The 21,769-nt window shown below is 38.2% G+C and overlaps 1 protein-coding gene across 7 annotated transcripts in view; it reads right to left on the minus strand.

Annotated features, from left to right (window-relative positions):
- The window catches only part of lrrc7 (leucine rich repeat containing 7), a 417,500-nt gene that overhangs the window by 270,887 nt on the left and 124,844 nt on the right, over nt 1-21,769 (minus strand). The window contains exon 1 of one of the 7 annotated variants that reach the window (XM_052012819.1): nt 14,964-15,117. The exons of the other annotated variants lie outside the window; for them this stretch is intronic. The gene's annotated coding sequence lies outside the window, so the exon portion shown is untranslated. Of the gene's footprint in view, nt 1-14,963; nt 15,118-21,769 lie in introns of those variants that run through there. 7 annotated transcript variants of the gene reach the window in all.

Raw genomic sequence — 21,769 nt, forward strand, 5'->3', positions numbered from 1 at the left:
ATAGTGTAATTTAGCTAGATTTTCAAAAGGCCTTCAGTAAGTTTTCTTCAAAATACACTAATGAATGTCAGAGAATGTGGAGTCGGGGAAAGAGTAGCAAGATGGATTGCTAGCTGTCTTCGGGACAGAACACAGAGCAAAAGGGGCTGGGGGAGGTGGGGGAGAAGGGATATAATACACAGAAGGACAGCAACAAAATAAAGGGAGATATTTAGCATGCAGGACAGGCAAATAATCAATGAAGTTCACTACGGATCAATGTGAGCTAGAACATTATGGTAGGAGGAAAGGTGCAAGTCACATTACTTGGGAAGGTGCGAGTTAGGAGGGGTAGAGAAACAAAAGAATCCAGGTATACAAATACAGGCAGTCCCCAGGTTACAAATGCCTGACTTATGGACATCCTTACATATGAATAAGCTCCTGTAATATTATTAAATTCAAAAGTCCGACGTATGTACCCAACTTTGTTCCTATAAATGGCAAAACTTGTTTCCTTTCTCCTCCACTTTTAGTAATCGTTCTTCCTTATCAGTGTTGTGTGTTTTCTATACCATTCATTATAGTACTGTGAAGGTATTGTTACCTAATTGAGTGATTTTTGTGTATATTCTGATTTACGGACAAAATAGATTTAAAAGCAGAACCCATTCATTAACTGGAGATGGCCTGTACAACAAATGTTGTGCCACAGGCAGCAAGATCACAAAGAAAGCAAATTAAACAGTAGGATTTATTTCTTGAGGGCCAGGATTGAAAATTAGGGAAATCTTACTCAACCAATGCTGAACTTCAGTTAGACCAGCATGCTGCATTCTGTTCTGGTTACCGTATTGAGATATAGATGCAATGGATAACGTGCAGAGAAGATTTAGAAGGATATATGAAAACTACACAGATAAGGATGAACAGACTGTGTCTATGTGAGAAGAAGGCTGAGGATTGCCTTTAAAATTATGAAGTGTTTTGATCCAGTGGATATAGAGACAATGTTTCCACATGGAGAAAAGCACAACTAGAGGCAATCATTATGACATGGTCATCAAGAAATCCAGGAGGCAATTCAGAATAGACTACTTTAAGCAAAGATGGAATAGAATATGGACCACTACCATAGGGAGTTGTTGACATGTATGGTACAAATACACTTAAGAGGAGGTTGAATAAGAACATGGTGGAGAAAGCAACACTGATAGAGTACAGCATAAATGCCAGGATGGACTGGTTGGTCTGAATGGCACTTTTCTTATTAATCCAATGTAAACATCCCTAATAGAGTTTATTTCACCAGCCAGAACCCAGCACATGGCTAGAATTTGCCTTCAGGATGTCATCCTGTCAAATAATGTTATTCTTCAAATCAGACCCTGAAGCTATCAGGTTATGTTAATGGCAGATCACAGGAGTAGATGATGCTTGCATCTACCAGTGGTGAGATAGCCTGCTGAAGAGTGCTCCTGAGGTATCTCAATACACAGATATTTAAAATACTACACCATCCCTAGCTTGCAGGTAGAATCATGCAGCATTCCAGTAAAAGAATATACCAATACAATGCCAGAGGAAGACAGTGTGGTTAAAAGGACGAACTGTTCTAAATATATGTGTCTACTTTAAAGCCACATCAAGATAAAGTCCACAATTCACAGTAAAATATGTTCTTTGCTGCTATATTTGTTATATGGCGCTCAAGCCATTCCTAATGTTAATTACATGAGAACTAACAAAACTGTTGATTTAGATTGACTGAACAAAATTTGCAAATGAAGATTAAGCGCAATTTCAATGAATTTCTAAATCAATGCAAGTTGTGAGACAAGGTATAGTCAGTAAAAAAAAAGGTGAGCTACAGCAGAAATTTGAGTGGAACAAAAGAAAAGGGAGATTATAAACTTTCAGGGAGATATTTAAAAATATGCTGAATATTTCCTTTCATGGATCTAATTTTCATGTTGCTAATGCCCATCTTTAGGTGTAACAGATTAAGAGTGGGACTTTCTTTTAAATATTACTGATATGGTACGGGATGTATAGCTATCCCAATTTTCAGGTGAACTTGGCTTGCTCAACCATTATTTATCTAGGTGTACTGGAATTTATGATTAACTCTGCTTCCTTCACACTTTTTGGCAGTTCAATCTATATGAGCTGCCTAAAAATAAAAATCACCCCTTCTTCCTGCCTTGTTCATTTTTGTACTAATTAGCTTAAAAGTGCATCCTCCAAATCCTGTATGATACATATTTTGGCATCCTCAAATCTGTTCTCAGCAGACAAAGCACAAAGTAAGTTTAAACCAGTGTTACGGACTCAGTGAAAGTCCCTTTAAGATAGAGAGTGTGTGTGTATGTGTGTGTGGGGCGTGCTTACATCAATAGAAGATAAAGGACGTAATGACGTTGTTGAAGAAGAAGAAGAAGGAGAGAGAGAGAGAAGGGAGAGAGACACCAGCCTGCTTGTTTTCTCTATCGATGGATGAGAAACAATAACTGTGTTTGCCACTGAAATCCATGTATGGAAGTTGGAAATAATCCGGTGGAGTTCACTTTGTTGCTGACCTGTAGAAGGAAACAGGTATTTGTGTGTGGACGACCACGGTTCGGATGCTTTTCGGGGTGAGGAAGTCACTACCGAGTAAACACTGAAGTGTCGTTTGGGTTCCATCGTGGAACATTTGGATTTCGTATGTACTCTCTCTATGTTTTTCTACATCTACATCTTATCTTCAGACAACGGTGGTTGTTGAAGAAGCCCTTGCTCATGTTTCACCTTATGACTTGCTGAACTGAACTTTAAGAACCATTCCGGAACTGGGAGTTTTGGACTTTGTCACACACACACACACGAAGAGTTTAGTTTTGGGGTTAACGTTCGAGGTTTAACATTTTTGAATTCTAACATACTAACATTTTTACTTTTATTTTACGTATTATCATAAGTAGTGATTAATAAAATAGTTTTTTAACACTGAATCATGCTCAGTGTGTTTCTTTTGTTGCTGGTTCGTGACAAAATTGGGGGCTCGTCCGGGATAGTTCCCAAGGTTAACGAGATTCGTCCGGGATCCAACCAAAAGATTAATGAGTGTCGTCTGGGATCGTTCCCCAGATTGACAAGATTTGTTCGGGGTTCAATCCAAAGATTGTTGAGGGAGGTCTGATAAATTCTGTTTAATTGGCTTGTGTGTGTGGAAACCAGCAGCAATGGATATTAAGGCATTTTTGGAGTCACCAACCCAAAAGGGATTGGAGGTGGCGAAAAAGGATGATTTGATAAAGATTGCTACAAGGTTAAACCTTACAGAAGTAAAGCAGTCTATGAGAAAGGCAGATATTCAGAGACTGATAGCTGGCCATTATGTGGAAAAGAAGGTGTTTGAGAAGGAAGTGTTAAAACAGTTTACCTGGCAGTGAAATAGCAATTTCTGAGGGCACAGGTGCAGCTGGCAAAGATAGAGGCTGAACGAGAACAAACCCAGTTAAAAATAGAGGCCGAACGAGAACAGACCCAGTTAAAGATAGAGGCCGAACAAAAGATAACTCAGATGAAGATAGAGGCTGATCTAGCAATGAAGCAGATGGAATTGAAGAGGATGGAGCTGGATAGTGAGGAGAAGGAGAAACAGAGGCAGCATGAGTTACAAATGAAGCGTAGGAGTTTGGAATCTGATTCTGATGATGGTTTTTCAGCCAGCAGGGAGGTTCGATTAGTCCCTCCGTTTGAAGAAGATCAGGTTGAACAGTATTTCCAACATTTTGAAAAGGTTGCTGTGAGTTCAAACCGGCCAAGGAAAGGATGGGCTCTTATGGTACAGAGTGTGATTAAGGGTAAAGCTCAAAAAGCTTATTCTGCTTTGTCTGCTGAGGATGCAGCTGATTATACCAAGGTAAAACAAGCTATTTTGAAGGCTTATGAATTGGTCCCTGAGGCTTATAGACAAAAATTCAGAGACTTGAGGAAATCTGCAGATCAGACTTATATGGAATTTGCCAATGGAAAGAGAATATGTTTTGAACGATGGTGCCTGGCTAAAAATGTAGATTGGTATTATGATAAATTGACAGAATTGATACCTAGGTGGAAGACTTTAAAAGATGTGTTCCAGCTGAATTAACAACATATTTAAATGAAAAGGCAGTGGAAACTTACAAGAAACTGCTAGGTTGGCAGATGATTATGCTTTAAACCCATAAATCCAAATGGGGACAACCTAAAACCTTTCAAAGAGTTACAAAGACAATCCAGGTAAACCAGAGATTAAATTGGGAGGTAATCAAAAAGGAAAAGATGAAAAGAAGCCAGGGCTGGAGAAACCTGTTGAGCGTACTTGTTATTACTGTAGGAAACCTGGCCACGTGATATCTAATTGTGCCCTTTTGAAGAAAAGAAGGAAGCTGGGCCCAATGCTTGCTTTCAGGCAATTAAAAATCAAAAAGGTTTAGGAGATGCTGTTAAAGATCAGTCCTTGCAAGAGGTAAAAGCGGAAAAGTTGGAGGAGGTGAGAAAAGAATTCCGTTCGTATGTATCAGAGGGTTTTGTTTCACTGAATGATGAGTCACCCCAGGTGCCAGTGAAAATTCTTAGAGATACTGGGGCTAGTCAATCTCTCTTGCTGGACAGTGTTTTAAATTTTGGTGAAGAAAGTGACACTGGTGAAGTAAATCTAGTACGAGGCGTTACAGGTGAGACCATGTCTGTCCCTTTTCACAGGGTGATTTTAAAGTCAAAGTTCGTAGAAGGACCAGTCGAGATAGGGATAAGACCTAGTTTGCCAGTGGAAGGAGTTTCTTTGTTATTGGGAAATGACCTTGCAAATGGAGAAAGTGATCCTGTGGTACGGTTAACAACCAAACCAAGGATTGATGAGTCTGAGGAATGATCCAGATGTTTACCCATCATGTGCGGTGACTCGAGCTAGAGCTAGAGAATTAGCCAAGACAGACAGTCCGGTGCAGTCTGATGTAGTTCCTTGTGACAGTCCTAAACAGGAAGAAAATTATGATGCCTTATCTGAGACTTTTCTGTCTTCACTGGAGGATCAACATCCTTATAGTGAGCCTGAATTTAAAGATTTGTCTTTGTCGAGGAAGGATTTATGGTGGAACAGACAAAGGACCCTGAGTTGACAGAATTGAAAGAAAAAGCTCTCTCATGTGAGGAGATTGAAAAAGTGCCAATTGGATACTATGTCAAAAATGGAGTGTTAATGAGGAAATGGAGACCTCCTCATGTTCCTGTTACTGAGGAATGGGAAGTTATTCATCAGGTTGTTGTTCCAAAAGTTTATAGGGATGAGATTTTAAACCTGGCCCATAGTATGCCTTTGGGTGGTCATTTTGGTGTGAATAAAACTGTAGGGAAGATCTTGAAACAATTCTATTGGCCTGGTTTGAGAAAAGATGTGGTGATGTTTTGTCGAACCTGCCACACATGTCAGATGGTAGGGTAAACCAAATCAAAAACCCCCTGTGGCTCCTTTGAAGCCAATTCCTGCTTTTGGTGAACCCTTTTCGAAGGTGATTGTGGACTGTGTTGGCCCCTTACCAAAGTCTAAGACTGGAAATCAGTATTTGTTAACCATCATGTGTGCCACTTCTAGATTTCCAGAGGCAATACCCCTTAGAAATATTAAGGCCAAGACGGTGTCAAAGGCTCTTGTAAATTTTTACCTTGTTTGGTTTGCCAAAGAAATCCAATCTGATCAAGGTAGTAATTTTATGTCAAAAATTTTTCAACAAAATAGTCTATGAGCTGGGAGCAAAGCAGATTGTATCATCTGCATATCACCCAGAATCTCAAGGAGCTCTGGAGAGATTTCATTCTACTCTCAAAATATGCTGAAGACTTATTGCTTTGAAAACACCAAGGATTGGGACGAAGGTATCCATTTACTTTTGTTTGCCGTTAGAGAATCGATCCAGGAGTCAATAGGATTTAGTCCTGTTTGAGCTTGTATTTGGACATAGGGTGAGGAGGACCTTTGGAGTTGTTAAGAGAGCAATGGGTTAATGAGGAAGTTCACTTGAGTCTGTTGACTATGTCCAAAAATTTAAAACTCGGTTGGAGAGAGTCTGCCAGCTAGCGAGAGAGAATTTGAAACAAGCCAGATAAGAATGAAGACATATTTTGATAGACGTGCTCGGCCTAGGACATTCGCAGTGGGGCAAAAGGTGTTGGTATTTTTCCCTAGCCAAAATAATCCCTTGCAAGCTCGTTTTTCTGGACCCTATGTTATTGAATCTCGAGTGACTGATCTAACATATATAATCAAAACACCAGATAGACGCAAGAAAACACAACTCTGTCATGTAAACATGCTAAAACTTATTATGAGAGGGATTCAGTTGTGGCCTTGGTGGATGATGTAAAGGTTGTTTCTAGAATGCCTGATGTTGATGTTGAGAAGGCCAATTTAGACCAAATATTGTTCCATCGAAACTAAAAAAACCAAAATATCCTGGAGAACCTTGAAACGAAGTTGGACCAGTTACAAGTTTCACAAAAACAACAGATGAGAGAATTAATTTTAAAATTTAAAAATATGTTCCCAGATGTTCCAAACAGAACATCGATAATTACCCATGATGTTGATGTTGGGGATGCAAAACCAATCAAACAACACCCATATCGAATGAATGTGGAAAAAAGTAAACTTGTTGATCAGGAAATAAAATACATGTTGGAAAATGATATTATTAGACATTCTACTTCAATTGGAGTTCGCCCTGTGTTATTGTACCTAAACCTGATGGAACTGTTAGATTTTGCACAGATTACAGGAAAGTGAATGCTGTAATAAAGTCAGATGCTTACCCTATTCTAGGGTGGATGATTGCATAGACAGAGTGGGAAAGGCAAAAATTTCTTACAAAGATTGACCTATTAAAAGGGTACTGGTGTGTGTTCCATTAACAGATAGAGGAAGGGAGATTTCAGCCTTTGTAACCCCTTCTGGATTGTATGAATACAATGTTTTACCATTTGGAATGAAAAATGCTCCGGCAACATTTCAAAGAATGATTAATTCAGTGATTCATGGGTTAAAACATACAGATGCCTACATTGACGACTTAGTGACTGGGAATGATACATGGGAGGATCACATCTCTGCATTAGAAAGGTTGTTTGAAAGACTTTCCAAGGCTAACCTTACAGTTAACTTGGCTAAAAGTGAATTTGGCCATGCCACTGTGACGTATCTTGGTTATGTTGTAGGTCAAGGCAAGCAAGCTCCTGTTCAGGCAAAAGTTCAAGCAATATCTGAGTTCCCTATTCCCACAGGTACGAGGACTGTGAGAAGATTTTTGGGAATGGTTGGATATTACCGAAAATTTTGTAAAAATTTTGCTGATATTGCTCTTCCCCTAACTAATCTTCTGAAGAAGGGAGTAAAGTTTGTTTGGACAGATTCTTGTCAAGAAGCATTTGAGAAGCTGAAAGCCATTTTATGCTACCATCCTGTGCTCAAAACACCTGACTTTGAAAAGCCATTTTCATTAGCAGTAGATGCCAGTGATGAAGCTGCAGGAGCTGTGTTGTTGCAGAAGGGTGACCTTGATGATATTGACCATCCTGTAGCTGACTTTTCAAAGAAATTTAATGAGCATCAAAAGAATTATTCCACCATAGAGAAAGAATTACTGTCGCTTGTTTTAGCCTTGCAACATTTCAGTGTATATGTTTGCACCGCTCAGAAACCATTGACTGTGTATACAGATCATAACCCATTGGTGTTTCTGAGCCGAGTCAAAAACAAGAACAGAAGGCTGTTAAACTGGAGTTTAATTTTGCAAGAGTTTGATCTCATGATAACTCACATTAAAGGCAAAGATAATGTGATTGCTGATTGTCTTTCCCGATGTTAAATGGGAAACATGTATCTGTACTAATCTGATAGTCTGTAGTTGTGTAGCATGATAATTATTAACATTACTAACTGTATGTGCGGTTAAAATTTTCTTGGGAAAATTTTTTTTTTAGGTGGGAGGTGTTACGGACTCAGTGAAAGTCCCTTTAAGATAGAGAGTGTGTGTGTATGTGTGTGTGGGGCGTGCTTACATCAATAGAAGATAAAGGACGTAATGACGTTTTAGAGAGACACCAGCCTGCTTGTTTTCTCTATCGATGGATGAGAAACAATAACTGTGTTTGCCACTGAAATCCATGTATGGAAGTTGGAAATAATCCGGTGGAGTTCACTTTGTTGCTGACCTGTAGAAGGAAACAGGTATTTGTGTGTGGACGACCACGGTTCGGATGCTTTTCGGGGTGAGGAAGTCACTACCGAGTAAACACTGAAGTGTCGTTTGGGTTCCATCGTGGAACATCTGGATTTCGTATGTACTCTCTCTATGTTTTTCTACATCTACATCTTATCTTCAGACAACGGTGGTTGTTGAAGAAGCCCTTGCTCATGTTTCACCTTATGGCTTGCGGAACTGAACTTTAAGAACCATTCCGGAACTGGGAGTTTTGGACTTTGTCACACACACACACGAAGAGTTTAGTTTTGGGGTTAACGTTCGAGGTTTAACATTTTTGAATTCTAACATACTAACATTTTTACTTTTATTTTACGTATTATCATAAGTAGTGATTAATAAAATAGTTTTTAACACTAAATCATGCTCAGTGTGTTTCTTTTGTTGCTGGTTCGTGACACCAGAAATTTCATTCAAAGCCCATAATGATAAATGGTCTGCAACAGAAGTGTAATAAACAAACTGGCTTCATTGATAGGAACAGGAACAGGCCACTCTGTCCCTTAAGTCTACCCTGCCATTCAATATGATTATGGCTAATGCACCCCAGATCTCATTTCAAGAAATATTGATTCCCTGAAGAATATAGATCCAAAGAATATAGAATTAATTCCTTTAACCACTTGTGATAAACAACACTCTCAGGAATTATCCTAGTAAATCCAATGCCAGTACATCTCTTCTTAAATAAGGGAGGCAAAATTGTGCATAGTACTACAGATGTGGGCCCACCAGTATCGTTACATTTCGAAGAATAGTTCCCCATTTCTAAACTTCAACACTCATGTAATAAAGGCCAATATGTCATTTGCTTTCCTATCCATTGTTGCACCTGCCTGCTAACTTTTTGTGAATGAAGAGTCATATTATTCATGTTTTTGGAGGGCAATTGAACTCAAATGGAGAATCCAAACTTCATTTCCAATATGAGGGGAACTGCAAACTGTTTAAAGTGTGGAAGCTTTAATTAATGTTATTTTGGGAGTCTTTTATAATTAAAACTCCATGGAGGAATGCCTGTTCATCTTTACAACCAAAATTTAAACGCAATTCATTGTAAGGAATCATGATCAATCCTAAGCCTGGAATGTATCTGAATATTCATCTTTCATGCACAAAAGAATAATACACACGTGCAACGATGCTGTGGATGTATAGAAAGATAGAGAAGGAGTGGTTGACGGGGTTAGGTTGAAGACAGAAGGTTCAAAAAGATTACAATTGCTGGCATGAATGTGCAAGGCCAATTGGTCTGTTTCTGTGCAGCCATAAGTAATGAAGGAGCCAATTTACCAAGGGCACCAATCCTTGTAAACTACTAAAACCCAATAATTTTCATTAATGACTCAATATTGTTTGTGACCAAAAACTTTGAATACAAATTAATTTAAAATAAACTACCAAGTTAAAATACTTAGTTGCTCACTATGTCATCCTGACCTGGCCTAGTTTCATTTAATATAATACATTACATCAATATGTTGAGCTGGTTCATATTGATGGCTAGACCATGGTTCCATACAAAAATCTTGGATATGTGTCATGCATGCCTCAGCATGTTCCAGACTTCCACACTTAGGCACAGTAGTACTGGAGGTCTGACAGTTGTTCATTCTGCCTTTGAGTCCAGTGGTGGTTCTATTAAATACTGCTTAATGGCTGGTCACAGTTTGTATCTGACCCCTCAGCTCTACCTAGCGCAGCCTCATTCATTTGAATATGATCACTGGCCTTCATTAAAAAGGTAAGTGAAAGTGTATGGTTTGTTTTTTTTTAAACTTTATTTCAATTAATTGTTGCTTTAACTAATTTGCTTAAGCTAAATTTGGTTTCAAATAAATTGATTATTTACTTTAAAAAATCAATGCTTTCTTCAAGTGTTTCTGAGTGCCTCTGATCATCAGATATGTAGAACCATTGTTATCAGGGCAGTGCACAGATAGGGCCTCACTTTCCACCACCGCCAGCCTACTCATCACTGTGGACTACCCACAGTAGTGAGGCCAATAGGACTTCGGGTGTTGCAAGGCCCCAAAAGCTAAGTGCAACTGTGAGCATTCCATGGGACACTGATGTTAGGCATGGACCAGGTCCAACACAACCAGGTCCATAGTTTACATTGGTTGTAACATTTCCCAATAGATAAATTAATTCTAAACTAACCTAATATATCAATGTCATGATTATGTTCTGTGAATATTATGCATCATTGCCATGGATGAGCATGGTGGTTATTTACACTGAAATACTGTCAGAAAAAACACACCCAAAATTAAACAAGACTATATTATTAACTAATAGTGAGTTAAGTTGTATTGACAGATAGCCTGTGGTTCCAAAACGAACTGCCAGTTTTCAGCTGTTTGCACCTCAGCACATCTTGGTCTTTTTCACATGCATGATCAAAAATGGAAGACAGGGTGAAGAGCAGACACATGCACGTATGGCGATCCACTCAGTCACTATACTCATTGTCCAACTAAACAACATTAGTAACTTTTTGAAGAGAGAGTCTAGGTGCACTTTGCATCTGACCCTCAGCTACAAATCTGGCAGAGTTGTTAAATAAAAAGTGACCCCGTTCATTTGAATGGAGGTGTCAACGCTGGGGAATAAAGTATGTGCAGGTAAGTGATTATCTTAATTTTAATATTTCTTAATTATTTGTTACAATTTTAATGTGCTTTGTTAAATGTTTTTAATTTTACCATTTAATAATTCTTTAAAAATGATATAAACCTACAGGAATAGTTTTTAATGTCACAATTGTAGAATGAATTAAAAATGTAACAAAGCCTTTTAACCTCTGGCAGCCAGCAAGATGTCACGGGCTGTCATGGTATACAAGAGGCAGAGCCACAGTTTAAGATGCATTGAGTCTACTCAGTGGTCAGAGCCCAACTAATGCTTTCAAGAAAATAATCAAATTCCTAATATAAGATAGCAATTCATTAAGTAATCAATCCTTTAGTACAAGAGTATGGAAAGACTATAAAGAGCTATGGAATGAGCTGCCAGAGGAAGTATCTGAGGCAGGCAAGGTTTAGAGGGACATGGGCCAAACGCAGGCAAATGGGACTAGCTTGGATGGGAATCTTGGTCGGCATGGACCAGTTTAGCCAAAGGGCCTCTTTCCCTGCTCTATAACTAACAGTAGAGACAATTTGTTCCAACTGTACAAAGCCCTGGTGAGGCCAAGTCTGGACTATTGTGTACAGGTCTACTTAAGGGAAGGATAAAGGGAATACAACAATCAGATTGGATGCATTCCCTTTGATATGATGAATGGGTTCATCAGATTGATTCCTGCAATGTTGGTTTTGTTGTATGATAAGTGATTAAGCTAACTAGGTCTGAGATCTTGAATTAGGAGTATGAGAGATACAGTCATTGAAGCATACTAAATTCTCAAGCATCTTCATAGGATAGATGCAGAGTTTATGACTCTCTGAGCAAGGGTCACAGTCTCAAAATGAAGGGTCAGCCATTCAGGACCAAGGTGAGAAGACATTTCTTCACCTAGAAGCTGTTGAGTTTCATTATTCACTACCCCTGACACCATTTAAGGTTCAGTCACTGAGTATATTCAAGATAGAGAATTATAGATTTTAAGGTATGAAGGGAATCAAGAGTTTATATGTAGGGATGTGGTGCAGAGGTAAAAGATCAGCTGAGAATTAAGGGAACAGCTAAGCAGACACAAGGAGCCAAGAGGCCTACGTCTGCTTCTACTCCTTATGTTCTTAAGCTCTCTTCAAATTGATTACTGGCCCGATTACAATTTTGCATTTCATAAACACTCACTTTCCAATTAGTGACATCCATTTGTTTCTAAATAAGGTCCAAATAACATCTGTAACATTCACAAAACTAGCCTACAAACTTGAGCCAAAACCTACCTACCCAGTTTTCGATAAGACAATACAGTTTTTCAATAACAAAGTACTTGGAAATTAGAAATCTGAAATGCATAATTCTTTTCAGTGAGCATCCAAAAATTCCTCAATTTCCATAAAATGTCCTTCTCTGAAAGTAATTATCTTGTTTCCAAGTTATTCCTCTTCCTTAAAGTGTGCATACCTTGGCTATTAAGAAATCCAATAAACAGCAGAAATGAAATCATGGATTCTCCTGTTTCATGCTCTATTCTCCATTCTGTCTTGTTTTGGACTCGGCAAACTCTATCAACTTTATCAAAATACTATACAGAAATTCTTCTAGTAGTTTGCACCATATCGTTTGACTTAAAGGTCACTTACATTATCATTGGTAACGTCCAAGGTTCTATGCCATTAGATTTGCCTTATGTTTGACTATATTAAGTGGCCCACATCAAAGGATGCAATCAACATATCTGAGAGTCTGTGTAAGAATTTGAACATTTACCAAAAAGCTATCAAAAAGGCCCTTTGAAAACCATTAGTATATGCATATTTTTCTAATCTATTCATACAACCTAACATAAAATCACAGATAGTGCAAAAAGACTGAAGTTAGTGATCCAGCAAGCACCAAGTTAAAGGGATACTATCTTTTTGATAAGAATAAACACAATTTTTTTGGGTAAGTTCTTTCTTGTAAAAATTGTTTAATTTGTGTTTCGTTTATGTTTTTCTTGTGAATGCTGTATATATGATGCTATGTACCTGTGATGCTGCTGCAAGTAAGTTTTTCATTGCACCTGTACATACATGTACTTGTGCATATGACAATAAACTTGACTTTAACTTAATTGTAAACAGAGGTGTTGTGAGGCTACTAGCAATGAAATGATCATCGTGGCATTGATTTAGTATTATATTTGCACTCAAAGTGAATGGAGATGTATACACATCTCAGTAAGCTGGCAGCATATGCATTATATTTGACCTTGATATTATTGACTTGGGAAATGATTGGGGGGGGGGGGAGAATAAGTCAAATTTACAGCTTGTAACACTTTCAATGACCTCTGTTGAAAATTTCACCCTTGAGAATGTTTAGTATAAATAAAATTCAGCTCCAATGTGACTCTCCTGATGGTTAGATGGCCCGGAAGCAAAGAATGAACGCATAGGTGAGACATTTAATAGTACTAGAATCAGAGGTGGAAAATTCTGAGGGATTAAAACAAAATCAATGTTTTCTTTTTAAAAAGCATTCCTTTAACTGGGCTGACAAAATGTACTTAATAGTAGTGATCACTGTGCCATATATTGGTCACCTGCTGTGATTTTGTTGATGGACCAGTAAACTCAGAGACCTGGAATAACACAAAGAACTTGAGATCAAATCCCACCTTGGCAATTTGAAGCTAGTTTAAAAAAATCCAGGAATTAAAAAAAGGTATTAATAAAAGTCACCACAAAATAGGCAGGCTGTCATCAAAGCTCAATCGTCTCACTCACATTGTTGAGGGTATAAAAATTATCATCCTTACTCAGTTGGCTGATATGTGACTCGAGTCTCACACCAACATAGTTAGCTTTTAACTGGCTTTTGATCAGCATAGAAAACAAGGAAAGAATAATAACTGCTAATTTTGCTGGTGAAGTCTACATTCCAAGAATGAATTTTAAAAATCATAATTTTCTCATCATCAGAAACAGTTTGTCAAAAAAATGATTATGATATTCTCAGAATTAAAGCCACACAATACCACCACACAAACATTAACCATATTTTCATATATAAAAAATATTATTTTTTTCTTCTGCTTTATGTGTAAGAGGTCAAGACTCCCAAGAGCCTCTTCAAATTAATGGATGACCCATTAAAATCATGCTGAAATAGATCTTTAAATATGATGACTCTAGGAGGATAATGATAAAGATTAAACAGACCCATTAATGTTATCAATTAATAACTAAATTCTGTAATTAAGTAGATCTTATTTTCCCCAATGATATTTCATTTTTGTTTCATGTCCCTGCCTTATAAAATAAAACTAGTCCTCAATTATGAATAAAATAGTTCAGATATTGAGGCAGAAGAAGGACTTATCTGACAGATAAAACTCATCAATATTAGATCATGGCACTGTCAATTAGTATCAGTGTGTCAAAGAATAGGTTGTAGAAACAACGATAACCTAGATATGAATTTTGCAAAGCTAAGTTGTTGAAAAGCCATGGCATGTCTTTGACCTGCTTAACTTATTTCCATAACAAAAATACATAAACCTATAATGGCTGCATTTTCACTGCACAGGGGTAGGCATCACTTGTTTGCTAGCAGTTAAACGTATCCTAGTATTTTCCTCCAAATATAAAGGTAAAAGCTCTCAGGAACAGATATGTTGCACAAAGTGTAGTAAAGTAGATGCTGCTTTAGAATGCCAGCTTCATAAAAAGATAAATTACAAGTACTGCACAACCATCTAGCAGGACAATTCTAACCCTTGAGTAATATATTTTCTTTGAGCAGCACAGATAATTCTATTATACAGCATTAATGTTTAGTCAATATTTTCATTGTTAAATTCTCCATTACTAAGGCATGAAAATCTGCCCCTCCATTGAAAAATGCTGATTATAATTTCTGAACTTCTATTGCACCATTCAAAAGGTACCTTTGTGCAAGAATAATTGTAAGTTACCAGTTTTCAAAACCCTGATTTTCGAAGTGCAACAACTCATTGATTTTAAGCATGCAAGTCAAAAATTATTGATACTTTCTAGTCATAAAGCCACCTTTAATCAAGGCTTTAAATTGCATACTCACATTGAAATGTTGAATAATTGCCCATTAGTAATCCCGTTATAATAAAACACTGATTCAGCAATAGGCAGTTTTACTTCACTTCTACTAAGTCTGTCGATAGCTGTAGCCTCTCCATCTCTGGGGCATCTGCCTGGCACTAAACCCACAAAACAGATATGGACTCATGTGCAAGGTACACGTAGATTTCTATTGAACTAAGCCATGTGCTTGACAGAACTGACAGCATCGGTATGCCCCAATTTTGAGAAGAAGAAACCAAAAGAATTGCAGCAAAATGAATCAGTGGCACGACACACATATAGCCCACTTCCCCACCCCCACACACCAAACGTCACTGTTATGAAGTGCTTTAACGTTCTTTCTGCAGTTGCCTTAATGATTCATTATGTAAGGGTCTCTCGACACCTGCTGCCTCTGCATGGCAACGCAGTGTTTTTGTCTCATCGTCAGTGAATTAAAATATTTCATTTCTGCACATGCATTTTAAAATTTATACTCGAAGTTATGAATTAAAAGAATCTTCATTTCTTAATCAATATCAACTATAGGCAGAGATCTCATTAAGCATCATAGTCATCTTCTGACAAATAAATTGAGTACATCTTTTCTTACATATCTATCTGCAGAAATTGCCCACTATGGAAATAGAAATGAACCATGTACATCATTCACATGACCAGGAGGAAAGATTCATTACTAGAGAAGGTAAAATGATATTATAGCATATGTTAATTATTGACACTTGCCAGAAACTGACAAGAAATAACAATGAGGGAGAAATCTAAACTAGGTTAATTATACTTCCATTCCTCCTACAGACTTAGGGATTTGGTACAGTCCACTAAGCCATGCAGTTATGATGCATTTTTAGAAGAGATTTCAGTCCCAGATTCACCCACGTGAGATTTCTATCATTTCGTTAATATACTTGTTTAAAAATCAGCAAATATATTATCCTCACAGAGACAAAACAACCCTAAATATTGCAGTCTCATTGCAGCCTACATTTTTAAAAATATTTCAACAAAAATTAGCTCATAATTTGAAGTCATGGCCAGGTATCATTTATTCCTATTTTAGGGCAGTCTAAACAGGAAAGAATATACCTATTACTTAGCACTTCCTCAGTGCCAACGAATAAAGTCACCATTCCTTCAGAACCCATATTTCAATCATCAGTTAGCTAATTTCAATTCTCACAATAGTCTTAAGATTTTGTTAAAGGAGAGTTCAGTTGGGATTTCAAATGGAATTGGTGTTTAATGACTCCAGCTAAATAACACATACAAAGGCATTAAGCCTTGGGCTTAAGACTTGAATGTGAGGCATCTCACTGCTCCCCCACAATCCAGAGGTTAAATAGCTTATGGACATTCAGGGCTAAATTATCCATCAGAATCATCTGACGATCAAGAATGCAAGCAACTCTCTTTTGTTTTTACATAATCTCACAATGCAGCTACTCCTTTTTCTTGATTTGGATCTAAGTAATGATACACACAAGGCTCCCAGCATGATCTCTGCAAAACAAAGAGGAATCTGCCATTGCCAAGCAGCAAAATTCAGCTACACTGCAGCAGGGCACCTGCAGTGCCAAACATTCATGAAAGAATTTGCCACAGTTTATAAATAAGGGCTCTGATTGACCAAAGGCCTTTTTCACATAAGTTCATGTTTAGGGGGAAAGCACGTATTTCCAGGAGAGGCCTCCTCCCTTCCATAGCATTATTGCTGTCTTCACAGATGCAGTCAATACTGCTACTTTTATGCAGGTATCATCTGGAGTCAGCTCATCTGCAAGGCATATGATCCGTGACCCCCTAGTTCACTCCTCCCCCCCACTTCGGGAACTTTCCACTGTCCCCACCATAGGTGCAACACCTGCCCCTACACCACCTCCATCCAGGGACCCAAACAGTCCTTTCAGGTGAGACAGAGATTTACCTGCACCTCCCTTAATATCATCTACTGCATTCGGTGCTCCAGATGTGACCTCCTCTACATTGGTGAGACCAAACGCAGACTAGGTGACCATTTCGCAGAACACATGCGCTCCGTCCATAACCACGATCTGCATGTCCCCCATTGCCAGTCAGTTCAACTCCCCCTCCCATTCCATCACAGATACTGTATGTCAGTCCTCGGCCTCCTCCACTGCCAGGAGAATTCCAAGCACAAACTGGAGGAACAGCACCTCATTTTCTGTCTTGGAACCTTTCAGCCTAACAGCATGAACATTGAATTCTCCCAGTTTATAATCCCCACAAACCCCCCCCCCTCCCCCACACCCACCCATTCCTCTTTTCTTCCCTTTCTAGCTTCTACCCCCCTTTTTTTCCTCCTCACCTTTGACCCATCCCCCAGTGGATGTTCTCCCCTCCTCCCCCGCATCTACCTATCATTATCTCTTACCTGCATCTACCTATCACCACCTTGTGCCCACCCCGCCTCCCCTCTTTTGTCCACCTATCACTGCTCTGCTCTTCCCTCCGATATATTGGGCTTCCCCTTTTCCTATCTTCAGTCCTGAAGAAGAGCCCTGACCCGAAACGTTGACCACCTGCTTTTCTCCATGGATGCTGCCTGTGCTGCTGAGTTCCTCCAGCATCATAGTGTTTTTCATCTAGATTCCAGCATCTGCAGTCCTTTGTTTCTTTACTCTAGCCCTACTTTTACTTCAATGACATGAGACAAATGAGATCCTTACTGGGGCTCCTTTCTTTTGATTTTCATTCCTTTGCCTCTTATATGCCCAATTTCAAATAAATAAGATAAATTAAATTCTCATTATAAAACCAGCTAGCATTTATATGTATATCACAGGAGTCAAATCAGTCAAAAATGATACTAAACCAAAAAAGGAGATTGTAACAGCCATCTCCAAAGAGTTAGTTAAAGAGCTACATTAATAAGAAATCTCATAAATGGGAGATATGGGAAGGCAGAACATTGGGCCTACATGGTTGAAGGCAGGTCGCAGATGGAGGAAGTGAGAGATTGAGGGAATGCACTGAAAATGGGATGGAGTGAGACTATGGAGGGATTTGAACATACGGATCAGAATTTTAAATTCATGGGCACATAGATCAGCACGCACGAGAATATCTTCAAACAGAACTGGTGCAAGGATTTTCAGGATTAACTAAATTTAATTAATGTTTTAAAGGCCAGGAGGCCCAGATGGATTAGATATGCTGGAGCAGTACAGAAATGCATGGAATGGGGGTCAAGGCAGTTAAAGGGCCAAGCAGACTTGTGACAGAAATACTGAAATGGGCAAGAAAGCACATACTGCTTAACTTTTAATAGAGTGATGTGCAAGTGCTGTTGGTCTAAATGAGAGAAATTTTTCGGTGGCAATTACATGGCATCCGTGTGGTATCTGTGTGGCTGTGGAATTCCATAATGTCAAGAACCCTTTGAGCAGTGTTATCAGAGCTTTATACAAATGCAATAAAACTTATCCCACTTATCCAGGCTAGTTGAGATAAAGAACAACATTTCATTAGTCTCTTTAATTATTTTTGGCATCTATCCATTAGATTTTAGGAATGTTTGCACCATTTCCTAGTTTCTTGCCATTTACAATGTTCTACCTTTCTTAATTCCAAATTAGATGCCTTCACAAAATTAATTAATGCTTTTCATATGGTTTTGAAAGGTAAGCTGGCTGGAAAATTATATTGAAACCCATTTACTGTTATAACTTTATGTACAAGGTGTAACAGTCAATGAAACATGTTTAAGGAAATAGCAACTGGAATAGAGGAAGTCTCTCGCGGAAGAAGAGAATTTAAGAAAGAAATTGGGAGGGCGACCTTAGAGGTTTATAAATTCATGAGGGTCATAGATAATGTGAATAGCCATGGTCTTTTCTGTTTGTACATGTGCTTGCTAAAATATATTGACTCCTCGCCCACCAATGCCTTGTATTTAAAATTCTGATCCCTTTGTTCAAATCCATCCATAATCTCACTCCATTCCCATCATTCAACATTTACATTAATGATCTGGTTGAGATTGCAGATGGCATGTTTAGTAAGTTTGCAGATGATACCAAAAATGGAGGAAGAGTGGACAGTGAAGGTTATCTAAGATGACATGAAAGTTGGTGATATTGCGGTATAGTGAGGAAGGTTGTCTGAGGCTACAGCAGGATATAGATCAGATGGAAAGTTGGGCGGAGTATTGGTAGATGGAATTTAATCCCAAGTAGTGCATTCTGGGAAGACAAATAGGGGTTGGACGTAGACAGTAAATGGTAGAGAACCAAGGAATGTTGATGAAAAGAGGGAGCCTGGGGTTCAAGTCTATAGTTCCTTGAAATTGGCAACACAGGTAGATAGGGTGATGAAGGCGGCATAAAGCAGTCTGGCCTTCAAAGGTCAGGATACAGAATATAAAAGTTGGGATGTTATGTTGCAACTTTACAAAATACTGGTTATACCACACTTGGAGTATTGCGTACAGTTCTGGTTCTATGGAAGGAATGTGGTTGTGCTGGAGAGAATAGGGAGGAGTTTCACCAGAATATTGCCTGGATTGAAGACTTTAGTTATGGGGAGAGATTGGATAGGCTGGGATAGTTTCCCCTGGTGTGAAGGAAGCAGAGAGGTGACCTGATAGAGGTATATAGAATTATAAGAGGCATAGGACTGAAGTATAGGGATTTTAAAGAACTAAAAACACAATTTAAAAAGTACTAACATAACTAATAGAACTAACAGCAACAAAGCCCCTGGAGCCAATGAGCTATATTCCACATTCCAAAAGATATGATGATATACCAAGATTCCCCTTATTCCAAAATGGTTCCAGTTGAAAGGAAAACACCACTATTCAAAGAAGGAGGCAGAAAGAAAACAGGCCTGATGTCAGTTGTTGGGAATCTCATTGTTCAGGAAATGATAAAAAGCACACTGATAAAAGCAAGACCTGATTAGGTAGATTCAAAATGGTTGTATAAGAAGGGAATTGTCATTTAAAAACTTGCAATTTTTGAAGAAGTGACTGGAGAGGTGGATAAAGATAAACCAATAGATTGAATGTCCTTTGAAAATCAAAGTATATTCTATGAAGGGCCATAAAACATTGTTACAAGATATGGGGTTAGGAATAATAACATGACTAGAGTACTGGTTAATGGACAAAAGAAAGAATGGGAACGTAGGATTAAACAGGTCATTTTCAGGTTGGCGGGCTAAAATAAGTTGGGTGCCACAAGAAATTGATTGTATTGCATCCAAGTTTGCTAATAAAACAAATTCAGATGGGAAATTGTAATATGAGCAAATGTGAGAGGACTCATTTTGATCAAAAACACAAGTAAAAAGAACAGAAATTTGATTGCTGTTTATTTCAGTTCAATGTGAATAAAAATCTCTTTAGATGGAGTGCAATGCTATAAAGACCACTTCTGGGTCATTCTGTATCAGTCTAGAAATTCAACCTGGCATTCCTCATGTGAATTGCACCTTGCATCTACTGGAATTTCTTCATCGGATGACATCAAGTGATTTCATTTCCCATGCCACAGTTCTTATGGAATATCATAAGGGAAATGAATCTACATTGTCCTGGATGCAACCATTGCCTTCACTTCTAGAATTGTGCAAAACTGAACCAAAGCCCCACTAAGGCAAGTCCCACATATACCTTCAACACTTTAGGCCACCCCTATAATGGTGTTGACCCACAATCATCCATCAATCTCACCACCACCCTCACCCCAACCTACACATAGCCCTGATCCTGACTGATGTCCCTATGGCTTGTTGCCTCTTATAAAAACATCAAACAGTACGGCACAGGAACAGCCCTATGGACCACGATATCTGTGCCGACCATGATACCAAATTAAACTAATCCCATCTGTCTGCACGTGGTCTTTATCCCTCCATTCCCTGCCTGTTCATGTATCTGTGTAAATGTCTCTTAACCATTGCTATCGTATCTGCTTCCACCACCTTCCGGGAAGGAGTTAAAACAGCAAGTCTCGTTGCTCGTGAGTTTCAGTTTACAGGAGTGAGCAAGAGCATGAACGAGTTAAAACAGCAAGTTTTTACCTCCTATGCTTTCTTTACTTTCTTGCTTTAGTCATTTTTCAGGATACAAATTGAACTTACACAAGAGTGAACTTTTTCCTTTGAATAACCTGGTTCCATTTGATATTAACATTCCTTTTAAAATTGTAAGAATCATCTTACCTATCTGGGGGTGTCAATTACTAATAGTTATAAACACTTATTTAAAGAAAATATGTGAAAAGGCTTTTATCAAGTTGGTCACCCCTTTCTATATGATTGATTGGCCGAATTAATGCTATTAAAATGAATATTTTACCTAAATTCATATATCTATTTCAGGCTTTACCTGTTTTCATTCCTATGTCTTTCTTTGACTCACTTGATTCAATTATATCTTCCTACATATGGAATAATAAACATCCCAGACTAAATAAAGTTCACCTTCAAAAGGTTAAAAAGAATGGAGGTTTAGCCTTACCTAACTTTAGGTTTTATTACTGGGCAGTCAATATACGAAATCTTACGTTTTGGTTACATTACATTAATCAAGAGGCTTGTCCAGTATAGGTTTCTTTGGAAGCTAACTCTGTTAAAAAAATTTTCTATTATTTCTCTGCTTGGTTCTTCACTTTCTTTATCATTAGATAAACTAACAGATAATTTAGTAGTTAAACACGCTTTGAGGATTTGGTTACAATTTAGAAAATATTTTGGTTTATTGAGTTTTTCTTTGTCCAGTCCCATTTTCTCTAATTATGTTTTTAAACCTTCTATGACTGA

Source organism: Pristis pectinata, chromosome 3 (genome assembly GCF_009764475.1).
Source record: "Pristis pectinata isolate sPriPec2 chromosome 3, sPriPec2.1.pri, whole genome shotgun sequence".
NCBI lineage: Eukaryota > Metazoa > Chordata > Chondrichthyes > Rhinopristiformes > Pristidae > Pristis > Pristis pectinata.